The following is a 15,491-nucleotide window of genomic DNA, read 5'->3' as shown; positions in this document are numbered from 1 at the left end:
CAATTAGGTGAACTGCAAAGAATGGGGCAGACTATCCCCATAAAGCTGGTGGATAGTCCAATACTTATAATTTCACATACAAAAATGAGACGTGCATATGGATAGCATAATCATAACCAGCAAAACATAACCTTTTCATAGACACCTCACTCGACAACCTTTGTATAATATTTGCTGCAAATATATAACAATGGTTGTAACAATGATCTATATTGTTATATTCTAATCAGATAACATCACAACAAGGTAAGAGTTAAGGTTATGCAATCCAGATGATTTCTCAGTTGTTTAATATGTTCGATGGGAAGTTACAGTATTACTTAATTTTAATTAAGATGATAATATAAGAACGTAAGAATGGCCACACTGGGTCAGACCAGTTGTCCATCTAGCCCAGTATCCTGTCTTCTGACAGTGGCTGGTGCCAGATGCTTAAGAGGGAATGAACATAACACGGAAATTTATCAAGTGATAAGTCACAAGAGTGAAATGCCTGCAAGCTGCATGGTAACTTTTTAAAAACACCATAATAGAGTCTCAAATGAAATTTATACTCCCAAATTAAAAAGAATAGTGAAAGGACCAAAAAAAAATGCCACTGTGGCTAAACAGAGTAAAAGAAGTGGTTAGAGACAAAAGTAAAAGAAGTGGTTAAAAAATGGAAGTCAAATCCTACTGAAGAAGATAGAAAGGAGCATAAACTCTGGCAAGTCAAATTTAGAAGTATAATTAGGCAAGCCAGAAAAGAATTTAAAGAACAACTAGCAAAAGACACAAAAACTAAATGTGACCGGGATCCCAGGGGGGCCGCACTGAGGATACTCAATTAGGGTGAACTGCAAAGAATGGGGTAGACAATTCCCAATGCTGGTGGATATTCCAATACTTAGATTTACCAAGCCAGCACAAAACAGCTTCTGTAATACCTTACTGGTTACTCAGAAGCCTATAACACAGTTCCCTTTGTGACGGGTTGGATCACAGAAACCCCCTTGGGGACTGCCACCTGATGTGCTGACACTACCTTTAAGCCTGTTTTCCCTGGCAGCTTGGGACTTCAGTCCCCTGCCTGGGTTTGAGTCAGACATGCTAGCCTGCTACAAACACAGACCCAGGTCTGACCCACATCCCTGAAAGCTGCTGGCTTAATTGAAAACAGCTTAAGAAGTGTTCCTGTCTCCAACACTCAGATGCCCAACTCCCAGTGGGGTCCAAACCCTAAATAAATCTGTTTTACCCTGTATAAAGCTTATACAGGGTAAACTCATAAATTGTTCACCCTCCATAACACTAATAGCGAGATATGCACAGCTGTTTGCCTCCCCCCACCAGGTATTAATACTTACTCTGGGTTAATTAATAAGTAAAAAGTGATTTTATTAAATACAAAAAGTAGCATTTAAGTGGTCCAAGTAGTAACAGACAGAACAAAGTGAATTACCAAGCAAAATAAAATAAAACACACAAGTCTAAGCCTAATAAAATAAGAAAACTGAATACAGATAAAACCTCACCCTCAGATGTTTCAATAAGCTTCTATCACAGATTGGATGCCTTCCTAGTCTGGGCACAATTATTTCCCCTGGTACAGCCCTTGGTCCAGCTCAGGTGATAGCTAGGGAATTTCTCATGACTGCAGCCCCCTTTGTTCTGTTCCAACCCCTTATATATCTTTTGCACAAGGCGGGAATCCTTTGTCCCTCTCTGGGTTCCCGTCCCTCCTTCTAAATGGAAAAGCGCCAGGTTAAAGATGGAGTCCAGTTCAGCTGACAGGATCACATGTCACTGTAAGAAATCATTACCCACTTGCCAGCACACAGGTATTCAGGAAGACTTGCAAGTAAACAGAGCCATCTACAGTCAATTGTCCTGATTAATGGGAGCCATCAAGATTCCAAACCACCATTAATGGCCCACACTTTGCATAATTACAATAGGCCCTCAGAGTTATATTTCATATTTCTAGTTTCAGATACAAGACTGATACATACATACAAATAGGATGACCACACTCAGTAGATTATAAGCTTTGTAATGATACCTTACAAGAGATCTTTTGTATGAAGCATATTCCAGTTATATTATATTCACACTCATTAGCATATATTCATAAAATCATATAGAGTGCAACGTCACACCCTTAAAGCAACCCAGCCTCAGGCCTCCACCCAGACACCCAAGTCAAATATGATGAGGATTACTGAAAATCTTATTCATCATATAAGAAGGTTCTACCAGTCCCAAACGATTGGACATATTACCTCCCAGGTTAATGAATATTCCAGATTTTACCCAAATACTTACAGCCAATCCTGATTAACTAAAGCAACATTTGTTAAAAAAGAAAAGAGAGAGAGTATTGGTTAAAAGATCAGTATACATACAGACATGAGTACAGTTCTGAAATCGGAATCATAGTAGAGATGGTGAGCTTTGTAGTTGCAAAGCGTTCTTTCAGAATTAGTCCATAGGTTCTAGTCCAATATCCATATTCAGGGTGATCCAGATAGGAATGGAGATCTCAGTCTTATGGCTTAAGCTTCCCCTGCATGAAGCATCAAGCAGATCCGAGATAAAGAGGATCAGGACCCAGGATCAGACATCTTTATACAGTTCCAGGCCTTCTTTTGACAGCTTGGAGTCCTTAGGCGAACAATAGGCAATCATGGAGACTTTGAAATAAACCTATTTCCTAATCATCACTGGTAATTAGCTACAGGGATTAACATAAAGCAATTGCCTGTTTTCCACCATTCGCAGGTGATTTGCTATGCATTTCAAAGAGAGATGAATACAATGATATCACTATGTTTACAGTTCATTTAAATGTTAATATTTCCTTTTGATCTCTGAATTAACAGAATACAGGATAGATAGGGACTGCTCGATTACATTGTTAACCTCTAATCATATACGTGTAAACACACAAAACACAACCATTATCTACCAGCATGTCCCTAAAGGTTGAATCTAGGTCATTTATTCTGCAGGATGCTTAACCCTTTCTGGCCATGCATCACACTTTGCATAAGGTTTGTTGCAACTGTATAACTGTGGTAGCAACAATGATTTGCATGGTTATACTCTAATCAGATAATGTCACACTAACAGCAACATTTTTTTAAGTACATAAAATCCAGGAAGCCTGCCAAACAATGGGTGGGGCCACTGGATGATCGAGATGCTAAAGAAGCACTCAAGGAAGATAAGGCCATTGAGGAGAAGCTGAATGAATTCTTTGCCTCAGTCTTCACGGCAGAGGATGTGAGGGAGATTCTGACAACTGAGCCATTGTTTTCGGGTTACGAACCTGAGGAACTGTCCCAGACTGAGGTGTCAGTAGGTTTTGGAGGTTTTGGAACAAATTGATAAATTAAACAATAATAAGTCACCAGGAACAGATGGTATTCACCCAAGAATTCTGAAGGAGTTCAAATATGAAATTGCAGAACTACTAATTGTGCTATGTAACCTATCACTTAAATCAGCTTTGTACCAGATGGCTGGAGGATAGCTAATGTGACACCAATTTTTTAAAAAGGCTCCAAAGACAATCCTGGCAATTACAGGCCAGAAAGCCTAACTTCAGTATCAGGCAACTTGGTTGAAACTATATTGAAGAACAGAATTATAAAACACATAGATGAACATGATTTGTTGGGGAAGTGTCAACATGACTTTTGTAAAGGGAAATCATGCCTCACCAATCTATTAGAAATCTTTGAGGGAGTCAACAAATATGGACAAGGGTGATCCAGTGGATATAGTGTACTTGGACTTTCAGAAAACCTTTGACAAGGTCCCTCACCAAAGGCTCTTAAGCAAACTAAGCAGTCATGGGATAAGAGGCAAGATCCTCTCATGGATCAGTAACTGGTTAAAAGACAGGAATCAAGGAGTAGGAATAAACGGTCAGTTTTCAGAATGGAGAGAGGTAAATAGCGCTGTGATGTGTTCTGGGACCAGCGCAGTTCAATATATTCATAAATGATCTGGAAAATGGTGTGAAAAGTGAGGTGGCAAAATTTGCAGATGATACAAAATTACTCAAGATAGTTAGGTCCAAAGCAGATGGCAAAGAGTTATAAAGGGATCTTGCAAAACTGGGTGAGTAGGCAACAAAATGGTGGATGAAATTCAATATTTATAAATGCAAAGTAATGCACAATGGAAAACATAATCCCAACTGTACATACAAAATGATGGGGTCTAAATTAGCCTTTACCACTCAAGAAAGAAACCTTGGAGTCATTGTGGACAGTTCTCAGAAAACATCTGTTCAATGTACAGCGGCAGTCAAAAAGGCTAATAGAATGTTAGGAACCATTAGGAAAGGGATAGATAATAAGACAGAAAATATCAGAATGCCACTATATAAATCAATGGTACTTTCACACTGGGAATACTGTATGCAGTTATGGTCACCTCATCTCAAAAAAGATATGTTAGGAATGGAAAAGGTACAGAGAAGGTCAACAAAAATGATTAAGGGTATGGAACAGCTTCCACATGGGTGGTAGGTGAAGCTTCCCCTTGGGGAGGCTAGCCCCCTTCCGTATCTCTTCCGGCCAAGGCCCCACCTCTTCCGGCCAAAGCCACGCCTCTGCTTGCTGCTCTCAGCCCCCAATGGCTCCAGCCGGGGCGGGGCTGAGAGCTTGGCCCCTTCCCCCCATGGCCAGTGTGGGCGGGCCTGAGAGCTCAGTTGGGGCCACAGGGTGAGGGAGCTGAGAGCTCGGCCCCAGCCCGAGTCAAGCTCTCAGCTTTGGCCAGGACTGCAGTGGAGCTCTCGGCCCTGCCTGGAGCTCTGAGCCTGGAGCCCCTCCCTATTCCGCCCCTTCCCCCACAGCCCCGCCCCTGTTCCGCCCCCACTCCAGCTCTTCTCCCCGAGATCCCACCCCCTACTGTGGCTCTGAGATCGGAAAAGCTCTGGGCCCCCGGGACCGTGGCGGAAGGAGATTTTTCTGGGGCCCCCAAATCCGTCACTGCCCCCATCCCACCCCTCCGGCAATGTGAGGTTTGGGGAGGCTTAGCCTCTTGCAGCCTCCATTACGCTCTGCCCATGAGCTTCCATATGAAGAGGTTAAAAAGACTGGGACTGAAAAAGAGGTGACTATTTTCTCCACACCATTCATGATTGTTTAGACCTCTATCATATCCCCTTTAGTTGTCTCTTTTCTAAGCTGACCAGTCCCAGACTTTTTAACCTCTCCTCATACGGAAGCTGTTCCATATCTCTAATAATTTTTGTTGCCCTTCTCTGTACTTTTGGACGAATGCTTAATGGACTAATGGCTGAGGATTCACATTTCATTCTGTGTAAATGTTGTGTTAATGTATGATTTCCTAGCTTGTCAGTGTTTGCTTTGTGAGGAAACACACTTGAGCTTGCTTAACACTAAGCATGGTCTACAATATGATATCTTACTATATCTGGACTGTAACAACTGCATTAGCTGACATAAATCTGAACATGGCTTGTGTTGGTCAGTATTGACAGTGAAACCTTGTTCAGCATTGTGTCAGCTAACCTGTTAAGACACTGTAAATTAATGAAGTTGTGTGTGGGAATTATACCGTTAACTTGAAACAAAACAGTTTAAAATTAGAGACAAACACAAAAACATCTTTACAGAATCCTATATTTGCTCTGCAAACAGAGGCAAAAACCTTTGTAACCTTCACTAATACTTTCCACAGATTTCTTGTGACCTTTGTTTGTATTTTTTGTTTAGTTATTATCATTAATAACCGACACATTAATCAATTAATCTAAGCACTGAGGTGTAAAGCCAAAAACATGAAGCTTAATTTTTAACATGCCAGTACAGAGTGTGCCAAAATAAAGTCCAGCTATTTGAGCTGGCTTCAGCCTCTGGTCAGGAGAGGCTTTTTGGAATCAGGTTTTAGAATCTGGCGCAAAGTTGATCTGTCATGTGCTACAGGGGGAAAAGTTCAAGTTTTAAGCGTGATTTTGAAATGCAAGAGAACAGCAGAACTTAGATTTACTCCTAAGAGATGAGAATTATTGTATAATGTTTCATTTTATACCTGTCCCACAGAGCTGTTGATTGTCCCTTGAGTCCTGAGCCTTTCCACGTTAATGTTCTGAAGCGTTTTTTCAACTCTTAGGGCTCTTCGTATGAAACATTCAGCTATATCTGATAAAAAGAGTTCAGGAGACTAGGAGAATTATAGGGCCAATGGCAAAAATTTCAGTGTAAGCTTGAGAAGATTTTAAAATTGAGCCACGCTTTGGTCTGCTGTACACTTGGAAAAATTGGACATATAATTCAACATTGGTGCAACTCCATGAGTGGCACTAACAATGTATACAGATGTGTTTTACACTATGTCTTCTAACGTAATTTAGGCTTTGTCTAGAGTGACTAGGATAAAAGGTGTGTTAGATTGTGGGAGCTAATGTGTTCTAAAATTCTAGTGTAGACAAAGCAGTTTATACTTCACTCAACCATCTTAGCATATGTTAGAGCCTAGAGGCAAGCCTAGGCTTTAACTTGATCAGCTTAGTCCATGTTACTGCAGGGGCGGCCAACCTGTGGCTCTGGAGCTGCATGCGGCTCTTCAGAGGTTAATAGGCAGCTCCTTACCTAGGCACTGATTCCGGGGCTGGAGCTATAGAGGCTAACTTTCCAATGTGCTGGGGGGTGTTCACTGCTCAACCCTCTGCTCTGCCCCAAGCCCCGCCCCGACTCCACCCCTTCCCCCAAGGCCCCTGCCCCTTCTCCTGAGCCTGCCATGCCCTCGCTCCTCCCCGCTCCCCTCATAGCCTCCTGTGCATGTGAAACAGCTGATTGCGGTGGGCAGGGGGAGGGGGGAGTAGGCGCTGATTGGTGGGGGCTGCTGGCAGGCGGGAGGCACTGGGGGCTGGGGAGCGGATGGGGGCCTGCTGACGTATTACTGTGGCTCTTTGGCAATGTACATTGGTAAATTCTGGCTCCTTCTCAGGCTCAGGTTGGCCACCCTTGGGCTACTGTCTACATTGCCTGTCATCTCCAGACTTTAAGAACATGTTTGTTAGAATGGTGATAGCTAACACCTTATAGAAAAACACCTTTAAATCCTACTCTAGATAAAACCTGAGAGTAGTGAATCGCAGGTCCCAATTTTGCCAGTGTAGATGCAGTTGTAATAAATAAAATGGCGATGGCTGTTTCCCTCAAACAAAGAACAGAGGGGAAGGGGACACAACTATTTAATGAAGTTGGTGTATAAATTAATGGAGTCCAGAGTCTGATTTCACCATTATTGTATGTGTGCAGGACAATGTAGGTATCTCAGAACCTGGTGCATTCACTTTGGACTTGCTAGAAAAATACAGAGAGAAGATAGTGGATGGGGGGAGAAGAAACTGGAGGTTGTTTCATAGGAAGTAGAAGAGAAAGCTAGTATAGTTCTTCAGTCTGATTAAACAGATATTGGAAGGGAACTTTGTTCTATAAAAGTGCGAGAATATTTTAATTGCTGCTTATGCAAAAGAACAAACTAAAAACCTGTGGACTGGAGGGTGGAATGACCTAGGCCATAATGTTCATCTATTATTGGCATGTATTCTGATTTGGACGTGTGTCAAACCTTTCCTGTAAGGAGAAGCAAAACTACATTAATACTAGAGTTTCATTTACTTAATCTCTAAACGGGTCTTCCTGATACACCTAGAAGTTTTTCTTTGGAGGTATCCAATTACTATTCCAAACTTTGCCTTGCCTTACTTTTCTTGCACAGTCTGACGGGAATCACAGCACAAAGTGGGATTGCTAGAGGGGCTACATTAGGTTCAGTAAATTCTTAAAAACATTTCATGGCTAGTGTCCAATAGAAGCTTCAAGCTACGTTTATAGGTCTTTCACACTGAACTCATCTGACAAGTGGCATCTTGTGATCAGGTGTCCACCCTACACAGAAGTAGAAGGGGTTAATAGAGGCCAGATGGGCCAGTTAACCTGGTAGACTGAATGCTAAGGGGAAAGTCCTAATTAAAGAAACAGGCTCACTTGTGCAGGAACAGGCGGGCCTGTATAAAGCCAGATAGCTGGCTGCAGGCAAAGGCTGCAGGGAAGTAGGCTGCAGTCACTCCCTGAATGGAGGGAGTTGGTATGCTGGCAAACCCAGGGTGGGATGGGAAGCCAGACAGGTAGGAAGAAGCATAGGGAAACAGCAGCAAGGGGTTGGATGGTACAGAGACCTTGGCTGCTTGTTATAGGGTCCCTAGACTGGAACACAAAGTAGAGGGTGGCCTGAGTTCCCCTATCAGCTGCTGGGAAGTGGCAAGGGCATTGGAGACGCCAGCCAGATATCGGGTCTGGAAAGACTGTGAATTCCCCACAAGGGGAGGACGTTAGTGACCTGGCCATAGTGCCAAGCCATGAAGAGATTGCAGATCTGAGAGTGAGCGGGACTGCAGAGTGAAACAGGGAAGAGAGGATACCACCAGAGGGAGAGCGCAAGCCTGGTGGAGCTAATTCCCAGGATGGCCAGCAGGAGGCGCTGCTAGCAATGAGTGTATCCCATGACAAATCCCTTGACCTTAAGGAAGTTAGTGCTTGGATCAAAAATCCAGATTGCCTGTTAGGTAACGTGGTACCAAAGACCTATGAAGTGCAGTACAGCTTGGGGATTGCTAACCTAGCTTTCCCATCCCCCCCGCCAACCTGTGAGCTATATCAGTGGTTCTTAAAGCCGGTCCGCTGCTTGTTCAGGGAAAGCCCCTGGCCGGCTGGACCGGTTTGTTTACCTGCTGCATCTGCAGGTTCAGCCGATCACGGCTCCCACTGGCCGCGGTCCCTTGGCCCACGCCACTTCCCGCAGCCCCTATTGGCCTGGCGAACTGCGGCCAGTGGGAACCGCGGTCGGCCGAACCTGTGGACGCAGCAGGTAAACAAACCGGTCCGGCCCGCCAGGGGCTTCCCTGAACAAGCGGTGGACCAGCTTTGAGAACCACTGAGCTAGATGATTTTTAGATTAGATTCTGTTTCATTGATTAAAGACTTGTTGAGCTGATTGTCTAAAATCAGTCAAGTTCAGATAAATTGGGTGGAGCTGCTAAATCTATATCCTCTCATCCTTGTGTCAAGATATGATCCCATGTGGCTTTTCTTAATTTGGTTCTAGTCACGCAATGTAGATGTATATGCTCTCCTTGGTCTTCAGTATAGAGGGGGCAAAACCAGATTACTCTGTGCATATATCACTACTCTAATTTTTTACCAGTCACTGACTCTCTCTGCTAACAAACTCCCTTCATATCCTACTCCTGCTCCTATCTTTGTGCCTTCTTCTTCACTTCCCCTACACCTAGAATTCCCTCCTTATTCCAATGTTCCAGATATACGCTTCGCTTTAAAATCCCCTTTCCTTTCAAAACTCAACTATGAAGCCAACAAATACTCACCCACACCAGCAAAAGTGCTGTCATCCACCCTTTATTAAAGGAGAGAGAGGGGGAAAAAAGAGGCTGTTAGACAGAACCTCTGGGCCTCCCCCTATATTTTATGTAGCCCACCTATTTTGATAAGCTCTTCAGGGCAGGTATTGTGTTTTGTAGAGAGCTCATAAAAATAATAAAAGCAGTGGACTCAAAGGCTGTGCAGAATCCAGCAGAAGTTCAGCCTGTGTTAGAGCCTCCAGCTTTGGTCCAGTCTCCCATAAAAGTTACAGATACTGCAAAAACCAAAAGTTGAACACCCTCAAGGAGGTGTCCTAGCATCTGCTATTTCCTGTTCTCCAGATGAGTGCCTGGGGGTCTGATGATCATACTGGGAATGAGAATCTACAGGCTTAGGACCTAGGTCTGCTGGCTCCATGGTGACTGTTGTATCCATGCTCCACCTGGTAAAGCACTGATTGATGGGCTGCAGGCCCAAGAGCCACAAATGGCCTGACTGGCAGTGCTCCTGGGGTCCCTGATTGGTCCAGGCACACTACTTAAGCCTGGAGGGAACACCAGGAAGTTGTCCATTGCAATTAGGTGGATCCTCAACAGGCTGCTGTGATGGACCCTGCTCCTTTGCCCTGCTGCTGGTTCCTGGCTTCTGACCCTCAGCTATGGTTCCTGAGGCTCTGGCTCTGACCCTTGGGTCTGGTCCTTGGCCCCTGACTCTGGTTCCACCCATTAGGCCTGTCTGCCCAGACTCCAGCTGTGATACTGGGTCTCTTGAGCGATGGCATCACAGTGTTTTTACAATCCCAGTTTGTTTGGCATAATCAGGTTGTGATGTCAGGCTATATTTCCCAGTTTTTGATCCCATGGCAGGCTGGTGACCGTCTCTCCCTGTCACGCATAGTGTAGCTTGCTGAGGTATGTCTATGCTGCAGTGCACAGTGAGCCTCCCAGCCCAGGCAGACAAACTCAGGTTAGCTCAGATTGCACTAGCACGCTAAAACAAAGTAGGGTGACTGTTATGGCTCAGGCAGCAGCTTGGGCTCTGAAGCCCACCTGAGCCCCTGGGTCTGAGCTGAGGTGGCTAGCCTGAATCTCCACTGGAGCTGCAAAGTCCACACTGCTATTTTTAGCACACTAGCTCGAGCTGAGCTAGTGTGAGTCTGTCTGCCTGGGCTGGGAGGCTTGCTCCCGGCTGCAATGTAGACCATACCTTTGTGGTCTTTGTATTCTTGGCTCATGAATGACTGCCAGGATTGCTCTCCCTCCCTCTCTGGCTTGGTCTCCTTCTCTGCATCTGGACTTTCTTTGGGAACGTCGGCTTGGCCTCCAATCACCTTCCTAAGCAGTTTGCAGAATCAACAACATTTTGCTTCTAAGGCTGTGAAAGGTGTTAGTGCACTGGTTCTCAACTGTGGGTCTGGGGCCCTCTGGCGGGCTGTGAGCAGATTTCAGGGGGTCTGCTAAGGGCCAGGCTTAAGCCCCAGGTGGCAGGGCTTGGGCTTCAGCCACCTCCACCCCCTGACTCACCTCAGGAGGCCACCCAGCCTGTCTGGGTTGGGGTCTAAGTTCCCTGTAAGCTGCACGGCTGCGCAGCAGCCTATTGAGTGCTGTGCAGGCGCTCAAGGTACCCACCCAGCCAGGACCTGCCCGGGCTGGAGGAGAGTCGCCCTTCCACTAGCCCTAACCCAGCCCCAGACCTGCCGTGGCCGGGGGACAGGCACCCCTTCACGAGCCCAAACCCAGCCTCAGCCCGGACCCACCAGGGCTGGAGGAGAGGTGTCCCTCCCTTGGCCTGAACCCAGCCCTGGACCAACCATGGCTGGGGTAGGGGCACCCCTCTCCCAGCCCAAAGCCAGCCCCGGCCCAGACCTGCTGTGCCAGAGCCCCTCTCCCCCCCAGCCCAGGTGCTGCTGCTGGGAGAGAGAGAGCTGGGGGGAGTCCTCTCTCCCCACCATAGCCCCAGGGTAGCCTGAACCCCAAGCCCTTCATCCCCAGCCCTACAGCCCGCTCCCTCCAGACGGAGCCCTCACCCGCGCACCCCAACCCTCTGCCCCAGCCCTGAGCTCCTCATCCCCGGCCCCACCCCAGAGCCTGCACCCCTAGCCAGAGCCCTCACGCCCCTGCATCCCAACCCTCTGCCCCAGCCCTGAGCCCCCTCCCACACTCTGAACCCCTCAACCCCACCCCCCACATTAATTTTGATATGTGCACCAATATAAAAGTGACGTGTCACACATCACCTCCATATTGGTGCACATAACAACATTCATTCTGCACACATGTGGGAAAAATTAGAGGGAACACTGGTTCGGGGGTGGGACACAACCAAAAATTGCAGCATCACTGCAGAGGAGAGATCTCTCCCTCTCATCAGAAGGGGTTGCTTCACAGCCACTGACTCCATGAGCAGGCACAGCTAGCCAAGGAAACACACCATTGCTCTGCTCTGCTACATCATCACATCAGGTTGCAGGGCCAAATGGAATGCAGAAATCTGGATCGGGGGCATGTTGTTCCAGTGTGTCATCCCCCCTGCATCACTGCTGGTGGTTTAGGGGTTCTTGGGTAAAAAAAGGTTGTGTTAGTGGAAGCAATTCTCAACTGCAGCAGTTTCCTCTGGCTGGCTGTGTCCGTTCTTCTGTCCAAATCCCAGAGATGGTCGGAGTGGAACAGGCTTTTCCAAATGCCTTTATTTTCACATCAGCTACTATGGAACCAACAGCCTCCCTGCCTTTCAAAAGGAGACTCACTACTGAAGAGATTTCTTTTCATTTAAAAAGATTCTTGTTTTGTTTATTGGCCAGTTTAGCTGCAGAAGGAGCTGCTGCAGTTACATGTCTGTTTTTCTGTCCTCACCCTCACTCACAGCATCTCCTTTCATAAGTTTCTCTGCCTCTCCTCATTGGTTTTCTCGTCTCTCTTCCTCCTGTTGTTTCTTTACCCTTGCTTTATACTCAGAATGGAAAGTGGTGAGGTTTGTACTAGGGCTGTCAATTAATCGCAGTTAACTCACACGAAAAACTGAACAGTTAACGGAAAAAAATTAATAGCGATGAATCACAGTTTTAATCACACTGTTAAGCAATACCAAGTGAAATTTATTAAATATTTTTGGATGTTTTTCCACATTTTCAAATATATTGATTTAAATCACAACACAGAATACAAAGTGTACAGTGCTCACTTTATACTGTTATTTTTGATTACTAATATTTGCACTCTAAAAATGATAAAAGAAATAGTATTTTTCAGTGCATTTCATACAAGTACTGTAGTGCAATCTCTTTATCGTGAAAGTGGAACTTACAAATGTAGATTTTTTTTGTTACATAACTGCACTCAAAAACAAAACAATGTAAAACTTTAGAGCCTACAAGTCCACTCAGTCCTACTTCTTGTTCAGCCAATCGGGAAGACAAACAAGTTTGTTTACATTTACAGGACATAATGCTACCTGCTTAATATATACAATGTTACCTGTAAGTGAGAACAGGCGTTCGCGCTTTTGTAGCCGGCATTGCAAGGTATTTATGTGCCAGATATACTAAACATTTGTATGCCCCTTCATGCTTCAGCAACCATTCCAGAGGACATGCTTCCATGCTGATAATGCTTGTTAAAAAAAAATGCATTAATTAAATTTATGACTGAACTCTTTGAGGGAGAATTGTATGTATCCTGTCCTGTTTCACCTGCATCCTGCCATATATTTCATGTTAAAGCAATTTCAGATGATGACCCAGCACACGTTGTTTGTTTTAAGAACACTTTCACTGCAGATTTGACAAAATGCAAAGAAGGTACCAATATGAGATTTCTAAAGATAGCTACGGCACTCGACCCGAGGTTTAAGAATCTGAAGTGCCTTCCAAAATCCGAGCAGGACAAGGTGTGGAGCATGCTTTCAGCAGTCTTAAAAGAGCAACACTCTGATGCAGAAACTACAGAACCTGAACCACCAAAAAAGAAAATCAGCCTTCTGCTGGTGGCATCTGAACTCAGATTATTAAAATGAACGTGCGTTGGTCTGTACTGCTTTGTACTGTCATCAGCATGGACACATGTCCTCTGGAATGGTGGTTGAAGCATGAAGGGACATAAAATCTTTAGGGCATTTGGCACATAAATATCTTGTGACGCTGGCTACAACAGTGCCATGTGAATGCCATGTGAATGCCTGTTCTCACTTTCACTTACATTTGCCAAATTAAATGTAAAAATGTAATAAGAAAAGACAAAAAGGAGTTTGAAGAACAGCTAGCCAAAAACTCAAAAGGTAATAGCAAAATGTTTTTTAAGTACATCAGAAGCAGGAAGCCTGCTAAACAACCAGTGGGGCCCCTGGACGATCGAGATACAAAAAGAGCACTTAAAGATGATAAAGTCATTGCGGAGAAACTAAATGAATTCTTTGCTTCAGTCTTCGCGGCTGAGGATGTTAGGGAGATTTCCAAACCTGAGCTGTCCTTTGTAGGTGACAAATCTGAGGAATTGTCACTGATTGAAGTGTCACTAGAGGATGTTTTGGAATTAATTGAGAAACTTATCAGTAACAAGTTATTGGGACCAGATGGCATTCACCCAAGAGTTCTGAAAGAACTCAAACGTGAAATTGCGGAACTATTAACTATGGTTTGTAACCTGTCCTTTAAATCAGCTACTGTACCCAGTGACTGGAAGGTAGCTAATATAACGCCAATATTTAAGAAGGGCTCTAGAGGTGATCCTGGCAATTACAGACCGGTAAGTCTAACATCAGTACTGGGCAAATTAGTTGAAACAATAGTAAAGAATAAAATAGTCAACAACATAGAAGACCATAAATTGTTGCGCAAAAGTCAGCATGGTTTCTGTAAAGGGAGATCATGTCTTACTAATCTATTAGAGTTCTTTGAGGGGGCCAACAAACATGTGGACAAGGGGGATCCAGTGGACATAGTGTACTTAGATTTCCAGAAAGCCTTTGACAAGGTTCCTCACCAAAGGTTCTTACGTAAATTAAGTTCTCATGGGATAAGAGGGAAGAGCCTTTCATGGATTGAGAACTGGTTAAAAGACAGGGAACAAAGGAAAGGAATAAAAGGTAAATTTTCAGAATGCAGAGGGGTAACTAGTGGTGTTCCCCAAGGGTCAGTCCTAGGACCAATCCTATTCAACTTATTCATAAATGATCTGGAGAAAGGGGTAAACAGTGAGGTGGCAAAGTTTGCAGATGATACTAAACTGCTCAAGATAGTAAAGACCAAAGCAGACTGTGAAGAATTTCAAAAATATCTCACAAAACTAAGTGATTGGGCAACAAAATGGCAAATTAAATTTAATGTGGATAAATGTAAAGTAATGCACAATGGAAAAAATAACCCCAACTATGCATACAATATGATGGGGGCTAATTTATTACAACTAATCAGGAGAAAGATCCTGGAGTCATCGTGGATAGTTCTCTGAAGACGTCCATGCAGTGTGCAGCAGCAGTCAAAAAAGCAAACGGGATATTCGGAATCTTTCAAGGAGGTACTCTGCAATCCACTACCCCTATCACTGCACCCCAGGGGACATTAAAGACAATCACAATAGCACATACACTGACCTGTGAAACACATTGTTGGTGTATGTATATCTGAAATGAAAATGACAGTTCTTTCCCCGTTGTAAGTTCTGTTCCCTTAATTTATTACGTTTTATTATGTTATACATTTCTTTTATTGCATGGTTACAGAATCAAATTCTATTTTTTGAAACACAAGTCATCTTTATTAATTCACAACATATGCTGGCTGGTGCTGAGCATGTCTGACATCCACCAATGTCCTGTTACTTCATTTTGTCTCAGAACCCATAACATCCTTCTCAAACAATATTAATAGGTGCCTTGGCAATGTTATATTCCTAAACACACAGCTTTCACTATAAGATTCATACCATGCTGCAAACACCTAGAAGATAATAAGGTGATAAGTAACAGTCAGCATGGATTCATCAAGAACAAATCATGTCAAAGCAACCTGATAGCTTTCTTTGACAGGGTAACAATGTTATACCAATAAAATAAAAACCAGCAGGATCTTATTAAAGAGGAAAAGGCAGAATA

Source organism: Chelonia mydas, chromosome 1 (genome assembly GCF_015237465.2).
Source record: "Chelonia mydas isolate rCheMyd1 chromosome 1, rCheMyd1.pri.v2, whole genome shotgun sequence".
In the NCBI taxonomy this organism is placed as follows: Eukaryota; Metazoa; Chordata; order Testudines; family Cheloniidae; genus Chelonia; species Chelonia mydas.
This window is presented reverse-complemented; position numbering follows the sequence as displayed.